Raw genomic sequence first — 24,352 nt, 5'->3', positions numbered from 1 at the left:
ATGTATCGGTACTTAATTCCTTTTGATGTCTGGATAATATTCCATTGTGTAGCTATACTGTGCTTTGTTTATCCACCCATCAGTTGATGGACATTTAAGCTGTTTCTATTTTTGCCTATTATGACTAATGCTGCTATGAACTTCATGTACAAGTTTTTGTGTGATGAATGTTTTCATTTCTCTTAGGTATATACCTAGGAGTGGGTCTTTTGGTTACTCTGTGTTTAACATTTTGAGGATTTGCCAGGCTGTTTCCAGAGTAGCAGCAGCATTTTACATTCCCACCAGCAATGTATGGGGGTCCAGTTTTCCCCCATTCTCACCAACACCTGTTATTGTAAGATACTTCTTTTTAGTCTCATTGTTTATCTGACAGTCCTCATAAACTATGCATTCTTTTAAATTATATAAAGAATTAATTTGTTGAATTTGAATTACTTACCATCAGGGGAAAAAAGAAAATCCAAAAACGGGGAGCATTTGTATTGCGCCTGTTCATTTTGGAATACTGAACTGCAGCAAAGACAGCTGAAGCGGTCACTTGCAGGGTCCTGAGAGTTTCCTTTACCTTATTTTTATTTTTATTCAATCTAATGGGGTGACATTGCTTACTAAAATTATACAGGTTTCAGGTGTACAATTCTATATACATCATCTGTATATTGTATTGTGTGTTCCCCGCCCCAAGTCAGGTCTCCTTCTGTCACCATGTACCCCCTTCACCCTCTCCTACCTCCCCCACCCCATTTCCCTCTGGTAGTCACTGTACAGTTTTCTGTGTCTATGGATTTTTAAAGAGTTTAGTTTCTCTGTTTTGATGTTTCAGCATTTTAAGGACCTGGGTGCCCATAAATATGTGGGTAGAAAGAGCAATGCTTCTCTCCCTACCTTACATGCTGTGCCAGAAACTCCCTGAGATACCACCAAACTGTGGAGCATTTTTGGACTCCTGCAGATGGAAATTTTCTTGTGTATGGCGAGGTCAAAAGGCCTCTGGTCCACTAGTCAATCTCTCTTAAATTCTTGGGGAACTGAACACTTGTTAGGTGAAGTGAGATGCCTGAGGGTGTCTTTCTTCGCTTTGCCCCCAATATGATGGTTTTCATAGCATGAAACAAACGTAGGGCCACAAAAGACTTACTGTTCCCCACCAACTCTCGGCATTCATTTGTAGAACTTCCTTTATATCGACGTGCCCTTCCCACATGTAGGGAAAACATTCAAAGCTTTGCTGAGTGCTGGTTAACTGTGAAAGCGTAGCCTTGAAAAGCTCTGTGAGCCACTCTTCCTCATTATGAACTTTATTTGGATTTTTAAAAGTTGTAGCCTGGGTATTTATTTGCTTTTCACTTGCTTTCCATGGGTAAAACTAACAATTCATTTCTGCCTTTGAAACTCCAGCCAGCAGCTCCTCCTGGCTGAGGGAAAAAGATGTGCTCAGAATACTATTTCTTAAAAGTCAGATTTTTAGAGGCACTTGTCATTTTCTTACAAATTTCCTTGAAAAGACAAATTTTCAACTCACTAGGTTTTTGTCAGGAGACTCACAGGAGCTTAAAAGCACAGTGTTCTTGGGGGAGGCTGCTGTTGCGGCCGGTCCACGCACAGGGGGCCGTGGTGGGGTGCCGCTCTGGGTCTGTCACAGATGGCTGCCCAGCTGGGCACATGGTTGTTTATTGGCTCCAGTTGCCACTGTGCTCAATAAAGCATTCACAGATTTTGTTTAAAGAAATTAACAGCCTTTTGCCAATCAAGATATAGTCACCAATTTTATCAGCATAAATATAGCAAAGTAAAAGTAACTGAAGAAATTTACAGCTCTGTTTTCTTTAGGATGAAGGCCCAAGTTAGCCTGTGTATCAGTTAACCGTTGCTGTGTAACAAGTCGTCACAAAATTCAGTGGCTTAGAACAACCAGCATTCATTCAGGTCATGATTGTGTTTGTCAGCAATTTCGGCTGGGCTTACTAGCAGGGCAGGTCTTCTGGTCTCCCTCATGCACCTGGGGCCAGCTGGAAGTCAAGCAGACAGCTTTGCTGATCGTGGCAGGGCTCTGTCACCTCTTTGGGGCCTCACTTGGGACAATAAGCTGACTCAGCTTTGATCCATTTGGTCTTGTGTCTGCCAGCAGGCTAGCCTCGTCTTTCTCATATGGCAGCTAGGTAGGTAGAGCAGAAGCATGAGAAGCAACATAAATTTTACTCTCACTTTTTCTGCATTTTATTGGCCAAGACAAGTCAGAAGCCTGGTCCAGTTTCAAGAGGAAGGACAGTATACTTACTTCTAGATATCACTTCACAATCACATGACCTGGAGCCTGGGTGCAGGGAGAAGTAAGGGATCGTGACCATTTTTGCAAAGACCACAACCTATTTCATTACCTTTCAAGAATGTATTAAGGAAGCTGCCTTTTGACCCAGTGATCCCACTTCTAGAAATATATCCTAAGAATCCTGAAACACTAATCAGAAAGAATATATGCACCCTTATGTTCATAGCAGCACAATTTACAATAGCTAAGATCTGGAAACAGCCCAAGTGCCCATCAGTAGATGAGTGGGTAAAAAAGCTGTGGGACATTTACACCATGGAATACTATGCAGCTGTAAAGAAGGATCTCATACCCTTTGGGACGGTATGGATGGACCTGGAGAAAATTATGCTAAGTGAAATTAGCCAGGCAGAGAAAGACAAACATCACATGATCTCGCTTATACGTGGAATCTAAAGAACTTAATAAACTGATGAACAGAATAGATTCAATGACATGGAAGCATAGATGAGACTGACGAATGTCGGAGGGATGGAGGAGGGCGTGTGTGTGGAGGGGGAGAAAGTAACCAAAGAATTTATATGCATATATGCACAACCCAAGGACACAGACAATGGTGAGGAGAGGGACTGGGGAGGGGGATGGGACAGGGTGGAATAGGTCATTGGGGAGAAAAAGGGACATCTGTAATATTTTAAACAAACAAACAAACAAAGAATGTATTAACATATTTGAATGTGTCATTTTGTTGTATCCTTTGATCGCATAGCTTTTGTAATATATAGTTTGATTAATCTTTTGGACCTTAAAGAAATTGACCATTTCTATAACAAAGGACTTTATCAAATTTTCTCTTTTAATATGAATTTCATGTTTGTGACAATTCTGTGTCTTATCTTAAACATCGTGCCATGCAATTTTATGTGTGTTTTCATTTTATGGCCTCTAGCCAAGACTTCCTCTTTTTTAGTTGAAAAAAATGGTAATAATCAGGTGGTTTTTCTTCAAAATTTGTATGATGGCCTTTACCAGGTCCCTGCAATGGTGATGGGTTCATGCAATTTTTGTTTGTTTCCTTACACAGGAGAAACCATGGCTTAAGAGTGTTTGCATATCCATAGTAATTAACCCATTTTTTAACTAAACACCCCAAAACATCCAACACCTTCTGAATAAATAATTACTCTTTGTTATGAATTCACTAGATATAATTCACTAGTGGGTATCTTATGTTTTCATGCTGGTTTCAACTGTTGTGACAAAATTTAAATTACTATATCTCCAAAGGTAAAGAAAGAAAGACACTATGGATGTGGGGAAATGGGGACTTTTATACATAGAAATCAGTTTAATCACTTTGAACAGCAAATTGGCAACACCTAGTAAATAGACAAGTCTATGGAAAGGAACTCCATTTCCAGGTGTTTATCCTAGAGAAATTCTCATACATATACTAAAGAGACATACACTAAGATAATCTTTGCATTCTTTCATTCATGTATTCATTCTTCATCAAGTATTTATTGAGCACATATTATGTCTCAAACACTACTTCAGGTGTTACTATCTAATACAAAAATCCTGCGTTCTAGCAGCCTACTTTCCAGAGGAAGGTGACAGAAAATAAGCAAGATAAACAAGGAAAATATATGGCAGGTAAATTGGTGATTAGTGCTATAAAGAAAAATAAAACAGAGAAAGAGAATAAGAATTGTTGGGGAGGGGATTAAACACTAATAGGATGGACAAGGGACAGCCTCATTGAGAAAGTGACAATTAGGGTTGCTAGATTTAGCAAATAAAAATACAAGATACTGCTTTAATTTTAATTTCAGATAATAAGTGAATTTGTTTTAAGTATAAGCATGTTCCATATACTACTTGGGATATTCTTATACTACTCATTGTTCATCTGAAATTCAAATTTAACTGGGCATCCTATATTTTATTTGTCAATCCCAGTGACAATTGAGGAAAATCGTGAAGGAATAAAGGAGCGAGTTAAGTGGACGTTATGAGAATGTTGTTGAATGAATGAATAAGTGGGAGGCAAGCACGGCAGGCAGAGGAAACTGTAAGAGCAAAGGTCCTGGCTGATTGTAACTGTGAAAACTTAAAAGTAACTTGTCTTACAGTGGAGGAATGGAAAAATGAGACAAGTCAAACAGAGAAAGACAAATACTGTATGATTTCACTTATATGTGGAATCTAAAAAAACTATAGTCATAGAAACAGAAAATAGAATGACAGTTACTAGGGGCTGGAGGGTGGGGAGATTGAGGAGATGTTAGTTAAAGGGTACAAACTTGCAACCAGTAGATAAATAAGTCCTGGAGATATAAGGTACAGCATAGTGATTATAGTCAACAACACTGTATTATAAACTTCAAAGCTGCTAAGAGACCAGATCTTAATTGTTTCCACCACAAAAATGAAATAGTAATTATGTGACTTGATAGAGGTGTTAGGGTGATAATCATATTACAGTATATAAATGTAGCCAATCAACACATTATATACCTTAAACTTACAGTGTTATATGTCATTTATATCTCAAAAAAATAAGGCAGTCTAAAGCAAATAAGGCAAACTGTTCAGTCTTAATGCTAGTTATACAGTAGTCTAATATATTTTCTGTTCTTTTCTGAATGCTTATGTTTCATTATTTAAATACCTTTTTAAGAAGGACGTCAAAAATTTAAAAGAAATGAGATACTTTTGTATTTTGAGGAACTCACTACATACAACTTAGGAGTGTATAATATTTGACCTAGCAACAACCCTGTGCAGGTACTGGTAGGTGACAGACACTGGTGAGCAGTGCTCATGACCTGGGTGAGAAGCTGTCCATTCTAATTCCAAATGTCCCCAAAATTCACTGGGAGCCCTTGGGCAAGCCAGGATCCCCTCAGTGCCCATTTCCTTACCTGTCCAGAACAGGCGCTCACATGAGCCTTGCCCCTCAGAGCACCATCTGAACGGTGGATAAGACCACAGCATGCAGGACTGTACGTGTCCTAATCTGTTTTGTCCTAATTTGTTTTGTCTAATCTGGAGCCCTCCTTGGATTTCCCACTGAACTGGAGTGGAACAAACTTATACAACTCAGGCTCATTTTCCATTTCCCTTTACTGATTTCTTTCTTATAGAAAAATGGAAGTTAATTTAGACTCCTAAGAAATGCAGTGAATCGTTGGGGTTCTGTCTCCCCTTCGCTGGTGTAGTTGCTGACTTGCTGAGTGATCTGGGGCTACACGCCTCTGACCAGAAGTTCACATGTGGGTGTGGACATGCTGCACCACACATGTGAGGATAAGATGGAGTGACCCTTTAGGGCTACCTACTTTGACTGGTTGTCATTCCCAGGGGGCATCCTTTTAAAGCCAACTACATAGCCCCACTGGCTGAACACAGCACCGTGGGCTACTTCAATGGGCTTGTAGCACTCTCAGGTTAATCACAGATCAGCAGGGTGAATGCTCCCTACAAGGGGAGGGTGCACGCAGAGGAAAGGGCTGGAACTCAGGACACATATATTAAGGACAAGGATATTTCTTATGATCTATTTACAGTACTTAACTCATCTGGATCTCATTAAAGCTCACAGCACTCAGGTACAGGGCCTAAATCAAGAATCAACATCTAATGTAGTGGGCAAGAGGGCATCGTACATAGTAGGCAAAAGCTGCCAGATTTTATGTCGTTAGTTGATGCAGGTAATACAAATAAGAATATTAATAGCATATGTTTTATTAAACACATGCTCTGTGCCCCCAACTCTATATATGTCATGCAATGCAATCCTCATGGCAACCTTTTGAGTAGGAAAGTGGGATGGAGAGAAGCTTAGAACCCGCTGGCCTATGGCCATACAACTAGTAAGCTGCTGCCCCGTGATTTAAACCCAGGCATAAACTCCTAACCGTTGAGAGTACTTTCTTAGTGTCTTTGAGCAGGGAAGTGAATTGTGACACCAGTTTTGCATGCTATGTAGGCAGATAGGGAAGGTCCTGCCCAAAGTCTCAGAATGACTCTTTCAGTGCCCTTCAGGGATCAGGAGGAGATGTGACTGTGCTGACCACGAGGACTTTGGTGAAAATCCTCACATAACTATTGTAAAAGTACAACCAAGGGATTATGCCAGGTTGGCAAACTGGGGCCAACGACTCAGCAGTGTCTTGTCTTTGGATGTGGCCCTGCTGGGAAAACCTCTGTGTGTCTGTAGAGCTCAGCTTGGGGTGGGAATGATGTTGATGACCAGGGGAGCTGGAGGCAGCAATCAGCAAAAACATCACCTAGATGAATATTATTTTGAAGCTCCCTTCAGCTCCCCTCCACCAGAAACCAGTCCTGAGACTCCTCCCGCTGTGAGCCCTTGATTGACCAATTTCTGCTTTTGCTCAAAATTAAGCCTCAGTGGAAAGAACACACTTTGGAGGGCTTGGGGACAGACTGGGATTCAAATCTGTCTTTTTCTGGGTTTGGACTTTTGGCAAGTTACTTAATATTTCCAGGCTTCAATTCCTGGATCTATACAATGGGAATTAATATAGTCACGCTCCACTTAAGGACAGGGATACATTCTAAGAAATGCATCCTTAGGTGATTTCGTCATCAATGAGTACACTACACAAACCTAGATGGTGTAGCCTGCTACACCCCCGGGCTGTGATATACCACCGTTGTTGACCAAAATGTTACCGTGCAGCACACGACCGTAATACCTATTGTGCAGCGTTGCTGCAAGGATTATAGAGAATGCGCATGACATGCGTGGCATCACTCAATAAATAACAGCTATTATTATCATCATCATTATTATCATTATCTGATAGCAATTAAGGTTACAATCTGATAGCAATTAAGGTTACAACCATTTCCAAGGGCAAATTTCCATTGTAAAAAGTACAGGAGGCTTTCCCTGAAGATTCGAAAGATACTTCCCTTTCTCTCCACTGTATATCCCCTCTTCTACTGAAAACACAAGACTAAAATGGTCTCCAGACATTCGGGCCTCTACTTAGGCTCAGCTTCAGACCATAGTGTTGATTTATCTTGTTTTGAATGTTTGAGAGAGTGAAAAAGGGGGTGAGATAGGAAAAAAGACCTGGAAGATCTTCTCAAGACCACACGAGAGAAGTCAGAAAAATACAAAGAAAGCAGTTTTGATTTCCAAAAGCAAACATCAAAACAATTTTGAGTTTACTAAGTAGAGACTAAGAGGAGGGATGCACAGGGTATCCATCTCAAGACAGAAATTACACCTGCTGGATTATTAAGTGCCTTTGTTAGGCCTCAGTGAGTGCTTTTACGAATCTTCAGAACATGTGGCAGGGGTTCCCCAGACTGGGCTTTGATGTTTGCAGTGCAGCATGGCGACTGACTCCAGCTCATTTAGGAGAGGCAGAGCCCAAACCCACTTACAGTCTCAGACTGACTATAATTTAGGTCGCCTTTATAGGACAATTACATGAAATTGCATATAAACACTGGTCAGACACTGTTCTCTTCCATCACAGATGCTTCTCTGTTTTTTTTTATTAGCTGAATGGATTTAATTATAAAAACCTATTGGGTAATTATCATCATGTTTGGCCCAATGAAAGTGGAAAAGCTAAATTAAATACAGTGTACAGTTTAACAAATTTTGAGAACTTAGAATAAAATAAAATTCTTCGAATAAAAATAAGCAAAGCATCGCCCTGATTTCTGCCCACAAGAAATCCCCAATAGAGTAAGGAATACAGACGTGCAGAAATGGTTATAATAAAGTGCTATGTGCAGAGATATACACAGGCGATTTCAGAGCACTAGAGAGAGGGCCTCTGGGAAGGCAGCCAGGAGGATGAGTGTGGGGAGTGCGGGGAGGAGTTGGTCAGGTGAAGGGCGGGGGGGGGAGGCCTTCTGCCCAAAGGTAGAGTGTAAGCAGAAACAAGAAGCAACAGGGACTTGCATGAGTTTCTCACTGGCTGGGTGGTGACATGCCAACAGGGAAGAGTGAGTGGTGAGACTAGACAGGCAGGAGGGCCCTGTTTATAACCAGGTAGTGAGAAAAAGGAAGCCAGGAACCATGCAGAGTCCGTTCCCTGTCACATCTCTACCCTAACCAGTGCCTACTGCTGAAGACCTGCCAAGGACCTTTGACTTTACCCCAGGTGCAAAAGGAGATTTTTTTCATAATGGGGAAACATGGTTATATACTATTTTTTATATGGAGGTCACCAGTTAGGAAGGGTTTCCATCAGAATTAAATTCTTAAAACCACAATTCTGCATGTAAGGATGTTCACTTATTCATTTTATTTATCCTTAATATTTTTATTTATTTATTTATTTATTTATTTATTTATTTATTTATTTACTTGAGAGAGAGAGAGAAGAGAGAGAGAGAGAGAGAGAGAGAGAGAAAGAAACATCAATTTGTAGTTCCACTTATTTATGCATTCATTGGTTGCTTCTTGTATGGGTCCTGACCTGGCATCGAACCCACAACTTTTGCATCAGGATGATGCTCTAACCAACTGAGCTACCCGGCCAGGCCTTAGTTATCCTTTTAATGAATATTTACTGAATGTTAACTACGTGCCAGGAACTGATCTAGATCCAGAAGAGTCAGAAATAAACAAAACAGGCATAAATCCCTGCTCTCCTGGAAGGGAAGGGTAATAAACAAACACATATGTGAAATACAGTTATAGAGTCTATTAAAGGGTGATAAGTACAATAGAGAAAAATAAAACATGGAAGGAGTTAGGGAGAGGGCAGCAGCAGAACGGCAAGCAGAAGAAATGTCTATTTTTTAAAAAAAAACCATAGGTCACTGTGATTTTTGGCATTTAAAAAATTAAGTGACAGCTATGAAAAATGAATAAAACTTAGCTCCATTTCTCTCTACTGGAAAAAAAAAAAAGAATGAAAGAAAGATGGCAAGAAAAGATCTCCCTAGTAAAGTAACATTTGATCAGAGACCTGAAAAAAGGCAGGCTTGATTCCTGCTGCTATCTGAGGAAATGCAAAGGCCCTGGGGCTAGAGCAAACCTGAGAGGTTGGGAGGACAGCTGGGAGGATAGGGTGCCTGGAGCAAATGGAAGGCCTAAGTGGTAGAACAGTGGTACTAATCGAACAGCAGCAGCAGCAGCATCTGAACTTGTTAGAAATTAAAATTCTAACACTCCTAACCCAGAGCTATGTATGAATTAGAAACTCTGGGGAGGCATGAGAGGGTGAACCCCAGAATCTGTTTTGATAGCCTTCCAGGTGATCCTGATGTTGGCTTACGTCTGAGAACCACTGTCTCAGAGCTAGGTCCCAAGACCTCCTTTCTCCCTAGAGTATCTTTTCTAGATGATCTCATCCATTTCCATAGATTCAAATGCCCTCTGTGTATGGTTTTTGGGAAGAAGAAGTTTTTCTCTACCCTTCCAGGTTCTTCAGTCTGGTCCAAGAATTAAATGGCCATGAGACAGAGTAACAGGAGAAAATCAAATTTACATACATTCAAAAGGAGGTCTCATAGAAATGGGGACCTAAATAAAATAACCAAAGCAAGCAACTTTTATACTTTTTATGCAAAGAAACAATAAATGTGTGAGTATTTGACAGGACAAAGAAACTTAGGTTTGGGTGCTTAATTAGTAAGGAATCTAAGTAGAGTTTTGGCTTGGGATAGTAAATTAGTAAAAGGTAACAAGGTTTGTTATGCAGGCTTCTCTGCCTTGAATTCTCTACTTCTGTGATAAGGATGTCTCTCTTTCCCCCTGGTGCAGGGAGGGTAACTTTCACATGAAGGGTTTCTTTCCTGCTCTCAGAGGGACAGAGGAGGGTCAGAGTGCCCTTTTTGTACCAGCTGCTTTTTAAGTAACTTTAATTCAAAATAATCAATATGCCACTTCAGCAGCCTGCCATTGGACATCCTCAACATTTAAAATTTTCCACCCAGATATCTCTTTGTGAGTTCTAATCTTGTATATCCAATCCCATCTGAACATATAGCCTACCCAGCTATTGGTGAAGTCAGAACCCTATAAATGTGCTACACTGAACTGTTTGTAACATGGATTAGAACATATTCTTTGCTGTTATAATTTTGGGGAATGTGTGATTTGTATTTGGTGGCAAGAGAAATCACCACATCACTCCATGACAGCTTCCAGCCCCATCTCACCTCCAAGAGACTGACTTGCCTTTTCTTCCTACAGCACAGGGGCCTGTGTCTGTTAAATCCTGGGGCTTTTCCTCCCTCACCGACTCATCATTTTATTACATTCTTATTGCTTCCTTGAGAGATTGATTGATTGATGTCACCTGCATATGACCTCATACTCTTAGTAGTTACCACTGAAAAAGGAATATTTGCTGAAAATTTTTTCATTCAATTACACAAATATTTCTGTCTTAGCTCCCTTTTGTAATGAGACAATGGGCCAACAAATGATGAGTATTGAGTTCCAGCTGATAGACACTGTGGTAGGCACTATAAGGGAAGTAAAGCCTCCAAATACCTGACAACCGGAAGATCAGATCAGTGAGGATTAACAATGCAAACTCTGAAGTCAGGCTGCCAGTTTGATAATTGGCTGTTGCCTACTTACCATCTGTAGGGCCTTAGGTGGGTTATAGAGCCTCTTCCTGTGCTTTCATTCTCTCCCACCTAAATGGGGCTACTAGTAGTACCAGCCTCACAGGGATGTTGAGAAGATTAAAAAAGTTATTGTATGTAAAGCACGTATGTCATCAGTATCTGGAGTATCTGGCACTTAGAATGCACCAAGTGTTAACTAGTTATTAATATATATTTCTGAGTAACTAAACAGAAAAGGTTTGGTGAGAGAGCTAATCTATCTACTCAAGTGTATGTGTAACGTATGCCAATTTTATCCTGTGGTACTCACTGGGATAAACCTGCTCCCAGGGGCTCCAAATTACATGAATTAGCTTGTGATGTTCTGATTGATGCTTCTCCGTGTTTCAGAAAGACTTGCCCTGGGTTTTTGTTGCCACGGGTTGAGGTGGTCTAAACCATGATTCCCACCCAGGAAAGAGTAATAAGCAATAATCTAATATAATGAGAACATAAGATTATAAAACATAGCTATTAAAAAATGACATTGCTATTTTTAAAAATAACATAATAAAGCACAGCTATTAAATGAGTTCTTCATGTACCCCAGGGACCGTGGTTTTAAGTACTTACTCAGGCCTTGGGGGGAGCTGGAATTTTTTGTTTTCAATGGAAGTGGTTCATCACTGGCCTTTCACTGACCTGGTAGTAAGGAGAAAAAGAATTGGGTATAAAAATAGAATAGAGTTCACTTAAAACCAGCCAAGTACTATAACCTGCCCCAAAGGCCTCTTTCTTTATCCTTAAAACTGGTTGGAGTGTGGGAGGAAAAGAGGCCAGTGTTATTCTCTAGAAAGATAGGAAATAGGATGTAAATCTTTGTCCATATGGTGCAGGTTAGGAACTAATGGAACACTGTAGCTCACTGTCACCTCCCTGGTGCCATCCAACTCCAACTGTGCTTCATTCACTCTGTAATTAATAGCTGTATGTCAAGGAAGTCTGCGGCCGTTCTCACCGTGAGTGCCTGCGTGTTTCACCCGTATTCCGTGTGGCAGCCCAAGCATGCAAGGTAATGCTCAGGGTCTCAACAGAATGACTTGGGTTCAAACGTGATTGTTGTCTCAGCATATTCCTTACTTTTTTAAAAAATCCCGGGTTCCTCATCTGTAGGAAAGGATAAAAATAGTGTCTGCCTCATGAGCATCGTGTGCTGATCCAATAAATCAATGTTTGGAAGGTTCTTAGTACTGTGCCTGGTACAGAGTATATGCTCAAATAATGTTAGCTATCAGTTATTATCAGTTATGGTTTGGGCAATAATATGTGTTGAAGCCATAGTTTTCATAAAGCTGAAGGGCGATTAGTATTAGGCCCATTTTAAAGGGGAAGAGATGGGTACCAAAAAGTCAAGAGACTCAAGGTCACTCTGGGCCTTCAGAGCAGGGGGGCCAGGCTGTCCGATGTCTCTGGCTCCTAGGAAGGGATTATGCAGCCCAGATTCAGATCCACACCCACACTGGCACCTGTCCTCAGCACGGCAGACACACAAAGGCACAAGTGAGAGCCTTTTTTTTTTTTCCTTTTCACCAAAAGGGGCACTCTGGCAATGATTCGAGCTGAGGAATATTGTCTTAATTGCCCCACATACTGCCCAGAGCTTGTCAGGAAAGCTATGACTTCAGATCTCAGAGTTAAGAACCTGGTACTTTTTATTAGTAAAATTTTTGCTATACAACTTGAGCATAAAAAACATCACATTAATTTACTTCTCTAAATCCAGTTTAATCTTGATTACTTCCTCATTCACCAGGAAGGTAGGAATTCACTCATTCTTTCCTCTATCCTCGCTCACATTGTACCTCAACACAGGAAAAGGGCTACTTGTCATCAATCCGGATTAGTTGTCACTGTGATGCTCAGTATCTAAAAACCTGAGGTCCATTTTAAAGCCAAAGACTCCATCCTTCCTGGCCGTACCCCAAGACCCTTTGCCTAAGACACACCTCTTAGAATTTAGTAGCCCCATCCAGCATCCACATGCTTCCCCAGCAGCTGGCAGGTGCCCTTCTGCAGCATGTAGATATGTCACCCCTTTCCTTCTTCTGAGGGTGCTATGATCTTTCTCCATCTTTTTACACCCCTCACTCCCATGCCACAGAGCACCTCTCCCCTCTTTGAGAGTTCAGCTCTTTTCAAAACAAAGCTCCCTAACTCTGTGTGAGAGAGGCAAGGGGAGCCCCAGGTATTCAGGTCTCAAGTCCTGCTTGCCCTCTCCAAGGGCAAAAGGAAAAGTATTTCTTTCTTTCTGAAACTTCTCTAGCAGTGAAAGCAAAACACAAAGGCGAATGTCCAGAAGCCAGACTACGGTGTTTCTTTTTTTCAGTTAGACTCTTCAAAAAGTATCAAACTGGATCTGAAAATGGAAACACTATATTCTTTCATCACAACTGCATGTTAGGGCGGGTAGATGGACCAACACTTTGCAAAGACCCTTTGATTCTTTATGCCTTTGCAAGTAACTGCCTGCATTCCCTGTGGTGGCATTGGCTGCTCTCCGGAAAGCCGACCGTTAAGGGAATTCTGACTGGCAAAGCTTGTCATCCATCAACTCCAAGGACCACAACTGGTAAAATAGAGAATATATTTTCTCCATATTTTCATTAACGTCCAGATAAATTAAGTTTGAATTTTAGCTCATTCATCAAGTTTTACCATGGCCTATATCTCTTAGTCCTTAAATTCTACAGATAAGGGCTTTCTTCCCTGAATGTTTTATGCATTCTCTGTCTTATTGCCAAACACAAAAGGCTTACGGGGTAAAAAGATCCTGTGCCATGTACTAGCCCAGGTCTCACGGGGAAACTTGAGAATAAAATGCATAAAGGCCCTTACAGGGCTTTAGCATGTACAGCTAGGCCCTGTTAGTGTTTCACATGTATTGATTCATTTAATACCCATAACAACCCTAGGAGGTAGGCAGTATTCTTATCCCCATTTCATAGATAAGAAAAGTGAGGCACAGAGAAACTTACCCAAGGTCACACAGGTAGCAGGTGGCCCAGGTAAGAGTCAAGCCCAGGCAGTCTGAAATTGGTCTGTGGCCTTATCACAGGCTGTGAATACCCATCTGGTTAAGTGTTAAGAAGAAAATAAACAGGATAGTGATTCAAAGAGCACCTGGGAGAGGCCTTTCTCCATGTGCTGAGCAGGGAAGGTTGTCTAGGAGGCAGCCTTTAAGCTAAAGCCTGAAGGATGGCAAGGGGCTGGCTATAAAGAGAGCGGAGCTGTGAGGGAGGAAGAGCATTCAGGCCAGGAAGGACAAGAAATATAAAAGCAAAGAGAAGAAAGGAGCTGTTCAAGGGCAGAAAGGTGGCCTGTGTGGCAAAGGGTAGGGGACAGGGAGATTAACACATGACGAAGATGGAGAGGATGCTTCCAGAGCAAGGAGAAGCCATCGACAATGGTTAAGTTGTACAGTGACAGGATCTGAGTTGTTTCTAAAGTCACTGGCTGCCTGGTAACAAGGAGATGAGTGAGAACCTAGAATACAGGGATCTGGAAAGGGGTGATGGAGTTGGGGGTAGAGGGTGAGTGGACCCTGGTGGGGTCAGGTGGCAAAAGATAAGGGTGGATGGAGAAGGAGGCCTTGGTGCTCAGGCCATTCTAGCCATCTGAAGATGTGTGGACGTTATTTCTAAGAGCCAGGGACGCCCTGAACAGGTTTCAGCAAAGAAGCTCTATGTCCAGATCTGAGTTTTAGGAGAGCTACTCCAGCCGGCATGGAGAATGTGTTTCAGAGACAAGACCCAGTCAGAAGACTGCTGGAGACACCCTGATGCAAGGCCATGTGCACAGGAGGCTAGGGCAGGGGTTACTCATCTACAAAGGTGAGCCAGCACCAGGCACTGTTGGAGCAAGTCAGACAAGGGGCCGCTCTTAAGGAAGCATTCCCAGAGGAGTGCTTGGTAATAACCTGAATGTGAGGAATGAGTGAATAGAAGGCGACAAAAGACCCCTCCATCCCTGCTTCTGGCTTGTGGGGGTTGGATGGATGCCTGGTACTGAGATAGGGAACCCAGACTTCCAGTGAGACAGCTTCAGTTTAGGACATACTGAGAATCCCAGTGGCCAAGATGGAAAAGCAGCAGATGGTTGGAATCCAGGGACTCTTCTGAGGATGGAACTAAATATCTGAAGAGAAATGGTAGGTTTGAACATTTTCTCAATCGCCCCCTAACTAGTGTTGCAGTCACAACAAATCAGCATTGGAAACAGCCTGACTCCAAAGAATAACATTCCCCCGAGGGCCTCAGGACAGAAGGAGATGGGCTTCAGTTGCATTTTGAAAGAATTGGGCTTTGCATTGTAACAATCCTCAAGGGCTCCAAAAGTACAGATACATCCCGTTCGGGAACAGCTTTCCCTAACGCAGGTTCCAGGAATCAGTCACCAGCAGGTGATCACGACAGCTTTAAGGAAGATAGGCGGTTCTAACGCACGAGTTCACCTTTTCCTCCAATGCTAACGGCATATGGAGTTTCCCTTTATTGACTGTGAGACCTCTTGAACTCTCAAAAATTTTTCTGCAGACATCTTAAGAGGCAAGCACACAATGGGTGCGTTCCGGAAAGCTCAGTTGGAAGATAGGGTTGCGAGGTTTCTTTTTATTATAAAGTTTGTAACTTTTCACTTCTGCCAATGCCCTGGAAATAATGGTGCTAGATCTACCAGGGTCTCCTTCAGCTGTGGTGAGAGAAGAGCCAGTCTTGCCCCGACTAGTGGGTAGATGATGAGTGGATGGATGCTGGGAAATTCAGCGATGAGTGTGCTCTGGAGAAAGATTTTACCCCAGACAAGCTAACTTTTCCGCCTTAACTAAGCCCTGCCTACTTCACCCTTTATTTTATCAACTGTGTTTTGACAATTCATGAAATTGTCTAGGGCAAATTGAGCTGCTGAAGCAATGAACATTTAGGCATGCCGTGTGAGTTAGTTATTGTTCTTGGTAGGGACAATCTCGGAGTTTGTCTCTTTTTTTGGAAGGAGCACTTGTCAGGTTTCCCTCCCCCGTCTCTGGAAATGGAAGTCTCCTTTCCACGGGAATTGTTGCGAATCCCTGAAATAGCCCCATGGCTAGGTTACCTCGCAGGAACTTCTATTACCAAAGAGTTGAGCGGAGATTAAAATTCAAGAAAATTGAGCTAGCTCGGAGGAGCTACACCTTCAGCCAAGTGCAGCCAAGGTCGCCTCTTTCTCAGGCTCGCAGGGTGGGTGGGTTGGATGGTTTGATCTGGTTTGGGTTTTGTGTGTGTCTCGTCGGTTTTCGATTCCCTCCCCTTCCTCCCACACAGCCTCTCTCCAGGTCCGCAGCCTCCTTCAGGACCTAACTTTGTCCCCGCTTGCGCGTGTGCGGCCGGCTCCGAGCGACTGGGGCTCCCGGGCTTCCCGGGGCGGGGCGGGGCGGGGCGGGGCGCGCCGAGCGCGGGCCGGCTCATTGTTGTCCGGTGCTCCGGGCGTGGGTTTAGGGACTCGCGGGAGCTCGCCTGGCACAGGACCCCGCGGCCCCCCGCTGGCGCGCCGGGGGAGCGCGCTCGGTGTGCGCGGGGGGCGTGGCGCGGGGCCGAGGGGCGGGGGGCGCCCGCGAGCGCGGCGGGCCGGGCGCGGCAGGAGAGGGGCGGGCCGGCGGCGGGGCGCCCTGGCGAGCGGCCAGGCTCGGCGGGAGAGGCGCGAGCGGGCGATGGGCTGACCGAGGGCCGGCGGCGGGGCGGGGGCGGCGGGACCGGCGGGGCGACTGCGGGGGCGGCGGCGGAGGAGGCAGCGGCCGCGGCGGAGGCGCCGGGCGCGGATGCCACGGAGTAGGCCACGGGCCTGCGCTCCCGGGGCGGATGGGACGCCGGTTTCCGTGGATCCGCCGCTGCAAACGTGAAGTTCCTCGGCTCGCAGGGAAGCGCAACAAATAAAAGGTAATGTGTCTTTGTTTCCCAGCCGCGATCGCAGGGAGGCGATTGACTATGCAGCGCCTCTGTGTCCATTTTTAAATGCTGGGCCGGCGAAAGGGACATGACACCTCCTACGGAAGGGTGTAGAGAATCTGATGCCGCCGAGGTGACATTTTTCAGTGCAAACCCCACGTGCGGCCCGCACCGTACTCGGTTCTGCACCCTCCGCCTCCCCGCAGGCGCTTCGCTTTGGCACCGAACTCTGAATTTACCCAGGGAGAAAGGAAAGGACGTTGCTGTGTGCACACCAGGTGGGATTTAGGAAAAAACAAAAACATTTTTATGGAAGTGCCAGGGGAGGTCTGCCCTTTGGGTGCAGGAGGGAGCGATTCAGACGCGGTGGCGGGAGCAGGCGGCTGGCTGCAGGCTGCCGGGCTGTCAGGGTGACTGCCCTTTCCATTCCAAATGGCTGCAGCAAGTTTGATGCAGAAAGGGGAGGAGGGGAGGAGGAAACTCCCGTTAGTACGTGGTCATTTAGAAATGACCCCACGCAGTGTTTCTGTATTGCGGGCAGCCGGCCAGACGTTGGCACATACTGCATGGAGCAAAGATCAACCAGTCCTGCACTTTGAAAGCTGTGTGGGCTGCCGGTGTGAAATCAGGAACTTGGTGCCTTTCTCTGGTGCCTTGATAGCAGACACTGCCCTGGAGATTCAAGCAAATTCTGCGGAATTTCCAAGGTTGGCTGTACTAATAATAACTCTGGCCCTAGCTACTTAATAGACATACTCATTCTGAAGGATGCAGCGGTGCCAGTCCCCTAGAAGCCCCGCTGGCTGAGAAAGGCCATCCAGCGCTGGCAAGGACTTCCTTGACCCCACCATGAATGGAGGAAGCTCCCTCTCCCCTATGAATGGAACATCCCAACAGAGGCTGCTGCTGCTGCTGCTGTTCTGGCTTCTTTCAGTTTGAATCCTTGCTGCTTTTGATGGAAGGAATTCTCAGAACACCTAAGACAGGCACATTTCTAAATCCCAGCCGTTCAGGTTGGACAGTCCATTCAATTTTGGAGTTGCCTTGGCTGAATTTAGACACCTGGCCTGGCTGACTTGATCTGCATTTATCTGGTTGAGTTTAGAACAGCTGCTCCTACCGGTCTTCCACCTCAGCACCCATAAGTCTCTTTTTTTCCAAAAGCACGACTGTGACTTGTGGGAAAGCACCAGAGAGCCAGAAGCCAACTTCTGACTGCAGCCAGGGAAGCCACCCCTGACCCTGGGGAAAGTACCGCAGGAGTTGGATGCAAAAATCCATCCCTTACACTTATAGAAGTGTGTGCCATCTTTAAAATATACAACGAAGTGGGGCTTGGGGGAGATTATGGGAGGACACATTTCATTGTTTTGTTTCTGGTCTTCAAATTGCTTCAAGTTCATTCATAAAACTTCTCCCTGTTTTATTAGAGTCTGATTTGGGCAAGGCCAGAAGAGCAGACCCCTAGATCAGCAGAAATCTGATTTTGATCCTTAAAGTGTCACTTTTCTCTTGCAATCTGCAGTGTCAGGGGATGAGCCACTTCTGTTGGCTAAGGGATCTATTCCAGTGAAAATGAAATTTGGGTTTAGTTAAGGCACAACAGGAATGAGGGTCCTGATGCAAATAGGTTAGAATACATTTGGTCCTGAGAGGTTAAATAGCACAGTTAATTTAATTGGAAGCAATATTTGGACATGCTTTGAAATCAACACTATATTGTCTGTTCAGTGAATAGAATGTTGCCTACAGATAACTTGAAGTAACACCTAATGTGTAAGTTGTGTGGGTAGAAGTAACCTTTTAGAAATACAAAACAAAACATTAAACTCTTCCTGTATTTAAGGGGAACTTTGTCAGTAGAAATGAGGATCAGAAAATCTCTCTGCCCTCTTTTGTTCTGACCAAGTATGATCTGCCCCTTCTATTGCTATAATCTTTTTGGCTCTCATCTTGAACTAATTTTATTAATAAGACGTGTTATTTATGGCACAGGGCCTCTGTGTAATTTGTAGACATTGTTGCCAAGTCCCCTGATAGCCTGGCAGGTGGCTTCTACCATTAGCATGATCTTGTTGTTGGGGAAACCGAGACCCCTTGAGGGTCAGTGAGTCACTGATTTCATAATCCATGAGAACTGCATCCCAGATGTGTAGAGTGCTCCATTTTATCATAATAGCAAAGTTACAGTCTGATGTCAAAGGCAAAGCCAGTATGAGTCCTTGCTTGGGTTCTAGAACTTGCCAAAAGCTCTGTGGAATAGTATACACACCAGAGGTGTGAAGAAAGGGCTCTTGAGTCAATCCTGATGAGTTGATGAAAAAGTGTGGCCTATTTGTGATGGGAAAGGCAGTGATGAGATGAAAGAGCCAGGAACTTTGGTATTGAGGGGACCTGTCGGGCTACCTTTGTCTTTTATAAAAGTAAGTGTGGGGTAGAGTGAGACCTCCTCGAAGGAAGATCTTTACTGACTTTACTGCATAAATATGTCACTTGTGGTCACATTATTGATGCTTCTGTATGTGTAAAAGTAAAATACTTATAGTTCTATTCACATGCTATATATTTATCTGTTATAAGAGTTGCATATAGTCTGACAAACTGAATGACTAAAAAGATGATGGGGCACTTTGAAATCTAAAGCTTTGCTCTTGGATAGTCTGCATATGTATAGCTTCTGGAGAACTTCCATTTAAGTATTTCAAAATGAGAAATAGACATGATAACAGTTAAATAGCTGATGGGGTTATTTTAAACCACTCTGTACATAGTATTGGAGTGTATAAGTCTGAATCCATCAATAATTTTAACTTATAATTTTTATATTTTGGATAGCACCTGATGTGTCAAAATCTGTGGCAGAAATTCTCTATTTAGGTGTATTAATTGTGGAAAATTCCAGCATCTCAATTAAAAATTATTTCTGAGACCTCATAGGAAGAGAAACCATGGGATCAAGATCTTCCAATGATTATTTTACCTAAATTCTAAACACTGTTTTCTTCTTGAGCTAAAGGGGAGAAAAAGAGGAGGGACGACCTAGACAGGATCAGCAGGTGCCTCAGGCCCACATTCCCACATGACCTCCTCAGACATTGGTTTTACGTTCACTACACCATGTCCCTTTCTGATTCTTTGCTGTCTGTTACTCTCTGAAAATGGAATTAAAGGAACAAAAGCAAACATTGGGTGTTTCCTAAAAGGTAGGAGTTGAAGTGAGAAAAGGAAGAGAAGGGATCATCACATCAGGTTTGTAGGATTCATAGGTATGTGAACTTTTCCTACAATAAACAATCTCAAAGACTGAGAGAATCTGGGGAAAATGGTCACTGAAAATCAAACCTCTTGAGGAAGGGTGAGATTTGAGTATTTTACCTTGTGGTGTTCATTCCAGCCGTCAGCAGACTGAATCACCTGGGTAGTGGTTTACATTTTTGTGCTTGTTTTCCCCAGGCCATTGAATCTCAAGAGCTGGTCCAACAGCTCCTGGAACTCTTGGCTTCAGGGTCACCGTTGCACACAAAGGCCTGCTGGTTTCACTACTCTCTTCTGTAAGAAGTTTTCTGAATCAGCATAAACTGGCTTATCAAAAATTCTCTCCACAGCAGTTTCCTTTTGGTTCCCTAAGTCCATCAGCTGACACTCTTCCCCTGTCCCATGGGATCAGCATGTCTTTCTCTTATAAGGAATAACTTAGGCACACCCATACATTTGAGGCAGCCTGTTCCACCACTAATAGCAATCTCCTAAAAATATCTATTATTATGCCTTTCTCAGAAGATGATCAGAGCTGTTTGTACTGTTTAGTGAATTGCATTCATGCTTCTCGTGAGTGCTGGTGCGTGTGTGTGTGTGTGTGTGTGTGTGTGTGTGTGTTCAATTCTTACTTGTATCAGTGGAAATTAGGTATTTTCTCCCAAAAGAGAAACGATATTCTTCTTGAGCTAAAGATTGAAATTATTGCTCAGAATAAAGGCCATGATTGTTGGAAGGAATTTGAGGACTTTGGTTTAGTTCAGTGACCTTATTACTACCGAACAATCAAGAAGCAGTGAGCTGGTAGCCTCCGTTTGAACTAAGTAAGTAACCCCTCTGCAAATGTTCAAGCAGAGCTAACTCTAGTTCAGAAATGCAGTGTGTAGGATCCAGCTTATTAGGAAGCCAGATCTCTATCTATGGTGGTTTGGGGTTTTTTGGTTTTAAAGTTGAAGCTCCGATTACTCCATGATACATCACAAAAAGAAACTAATTGTCCATGGCCAAGAACATTTGGACTTGTACACCTTTCTCCCCAAACTCTGACTATATCCACATGCACCTTGTTGCTCCTATCTTAGCAGTTATTTGCCAACTCATGGTTACTGCATGCTTCCTGCTCACTGAATGCTCATGGCATTGAACCCTCTGCTCGTGATGGGCACTCAGTAGATCCTGTTGGAGTAAGTCAAGCACTGAGTGAACCTTTCATCCCACATTCCAACATCGATATATTTAGATGTCTTTAGAAATCTGGAAATCCAAGTGGTCTAAAGTGAAATGTCACCTGTTAGGTCCTCCTGTGTCTGACCTTTTCTTAGTCCATACTGTGGTATGGCCCCTTTCTCACAGTTAGCAATATACTTTGCCCACCTTGGGGCCAGAAATCTTGGTACTGATACAAAATACTAAACCTTTTAACAATAACTTTCACTTCAAATTAGCCCAAAGCTATCCCCCAAACTTGAGGCTTCTCAAGTAACTCCCCAATTTCCATCAAAATCAGCCTGTTCTTCTGGTGATCCAGTTTTCTTCGCAGGGCTTTTGCTTTTCTTTGTCCTTGCTGGGTGAGGAATGCATGAAAAAAATGGCATGTAATGGGGAATTAGATTGATAATGCATGACAGCGAATGGAAATAATAATCGGAGCGTTGCCAGGCTGTGCCATTCATAACCATAAAATGCACGATTATGCTCTCACCACATGCCTGTGAACAAGTATTATAGATGTGACGAACGCAAACCAGGAGACCAAATAGTGTGGAGCCATCTACACCTATGAACTAGGCTGGGAAGTGCAGTGAGGGCTTACCCATTTCTCTGCTCCCACTGGCTACCCCCAATAAATACTGGAGATTTCTTTCTCTGTTTCTGAAAGAGAGAGGGAGAGAAAGGGAGAGCAGAAAAGAGGGAGGGTGGTGAGGACAAGAACCAGATTGGAGCTGAACACAATGGAGGGCAGTGTTTTGCCTTCTCAATCCCCTTTTATTGGGATGGCTGAGTGTTTTGTAACAGAGTAACTACAGAGTGACCAGTAGCACAGATGTAGCCTGCAGGTCTTGGCAGGAGAGCAGAGGCCTCGAGTAGGGCAGAGTAGCAAGGGCTGAAGTCACACCAGATGTGCATCGCTGTCTACGAACCACGCACAGATGAGATGTGGGAGTTATCAGTCAAGTCAAACATTTCAGATGGATGGAGTCTTAGCAATTAGAGGTGGATATATAGATCATTTTTGCAAATGAGGAGCTGCTTACAGATGTTCAGGGACCTTGCCAGGGTCTTAGTTTCTGCGCCAAGCTTAGAGTTCCTACTGTCTGACAGGATTTATGAGATGCAGCCCTGTAAGGCAGATTGAGTGGAGCTGTGGTGTCATTGAGCCCTGGGTTGATTTCTGGCTCTGCTCCTTAGTATCTATGAGGCCTTGGGTGAATTACTGAATCTCTCTGAGCCCCAGTCTTTATCTTTATAAGAAAAGTTACATCCAGAGGAGCCAGTGAGATAATATCTGTGAAGCATCTATCACAAAAAATTATGGGATACTCTTAAGAAATTTTGTCTTTGTGTTCTGTACTTTGTGTTTGGCTTGCTTATGTCACATGGCCAACAATGCTAACTTCGGGGGGGTGTGGAACACATTGGGGTGTAGGAGGGCCAGTCGCCATGGAAATGGAGGTTTCACTGAAATAAGTGTTACCTCCTCACCTACAATCCTCATATGAATTTTATAAAGAGCAAGTTGCATTAAGGGGAATGACCCTTAAACTCTGATATTTCATGAATGTCACCTGGCCTTCCAGAAAGGATTTCGCAGGTAAAGGCATAACCCTGGTGATCCTTACCTTATTTTGGCACAGAGAAGGCTTACTGAGCATGGGGGACATCCTGCTGCGTCCCTGAGTCTCCAGCGAGTCTAGGAGAGGGCCTGTTGTGGGAGGGGGAGGAAGAAAGAAAGATGATTTTGCCTTTGCACTTATGGAGCCCATCACCCTTCCTTTCTGAAATTCTTCAACTTTCAGAAATGATCAGAAAGCTCTTGGGGCTTTTATCTTGAAAAAATTTGAGAATAGAAACAAGAATTACCAAGATTTGTTAATCAGTGGTATTGCCTTTTTTTTTTCTTAGCAACAAAGGCAAAAATCCAAATATTGTCTACAATTCTTCAGTTACTTTCCATTCATTACCATCAAGTAGGAAGATTTTCAACTCCTGTTTTTTAATTTATATTTCACCCAAGTAATTAGTGCAGTGAGTTAATGACAGAAGTAAGCCTCTAACCCGAGAGTGTCCTGGATGCTCATGGGAGGTTTTTTTCCATTGCACCCACCACCTGACCGCTCTGCAAATACTCGGAGAGTTTCATTGTAGCATGAGACATCAACATGCCAATTTACATAATAGTCATCAAAAATTATTTATGCACTTAATAACCTCCTAGTTGTTAAATAAAAAAAATCAAACTGATAGATGGTCCATTTTCTAGAGCTGGATTAAACGGGCACAGACAGGCAGGAGAATCAGAGCATTAAACAAATATAAAAACAGGGAAAGTATTTATAGAACATTATGGCTATATCCAGGACAAGGGTATATTTTAGGTGAAGCCTCAGAGACAGCTTGTGGGCATTGTTTGCCTTGACAGGGTGGAGTGTGTCTGTCATTTTAGGGAGAAATTATAAGTTGGTATTTGTTTGTGGTTCTTTCTTTCTTTGTTGTGGAAAATATGGTTTCTGTTTCCCACCAGTTTGGTTCGTCTGCCATCCTGTTTCTAAGGTTATAAATTAGTGAATAGGGATTTAGTGCTGTTTATATACAGAGATCTCTAACTTCCAACTTGGAAAGATATTAGAATACTTGGAGATTAAAATCCAAAACCACAATCCTTTGTATTTTTAATTTTAAAATTTTTTTATTGATTTAAGAGAGAGGAAGTGGGAGTGTGGAGAGTGGTGGGGGAGATTTGTTGTTCCACTTATTTATGCATTCATTGGTTGAGTCTCATATGTGCCCTGACCAGGGATCAAGCCTGAAACCTAGATATATCGGGATGACGCTCTAACCAGCTGAGCTACCTGTCCAGGGCCAGTCCTCTGTTTTTTACGTATTAGATTTGTCTTTTCTTCTTGTGGATGGAATTGATCATACTCCTAGAGAACTGACAAAACCCTTTGGAAAAATTCCACAGACTGTAAGTTTTATACTGTGGCTTTTGGTTTTATAGTGGAAGTAGAAAAAAGTCACTTGTTGGTAGAAAACTTGTTTGTTTGTAGCTAGGAGAGGTGATAGCAAGGAT

The 24,352-nt window shown here is 43.1% G+C and overlaps 1 protein-coding gene across 6 annotated transcripts in view; it reads left to right on the top strand.

The window, feature by feature from the left end:
* Positions 1–24,352, top strand: part of FRMD4A (FERM domain containing 4A) — a 578,005-nt gene that overhangs the window by 339,235 nt on the left and 214,418 nt on the right. The window contains exon 1 of one of the 6 annotated variants that reach the window (XM_081154208.1): positions 16,619–16,797. The exons of the other annotated variants lie outside the window; for them this stretch is intronic. The gene's annotated coding sequence lies outside the window, so the exon portion shown is untranslated. Of the gene's footprint in view, positions 1–16,618; positions 16,798–24,352 lie in introns of those variants that run through there. 6 annotated transcript variants of the gene reach the window in all.

Source organism: Miniopterus schreibersii, assembly GCF_964146895.1.
Source record: "Miniopterus schreibersii genome assembly, chromosome: 1".
In the NCBI taxonomy this organism is placed as follows: domain Eukaryota; kingdom Metazoa; phylum Chordata; class Mammalia; order Chiroptera; family Miniopteridae; genus Miniopterus; species Miniopterus schreibersii.
Note: the sequence above shows the minus strand (reverse complement) of the source record. Positions and strands in the feature narration are given on the sequence as shown.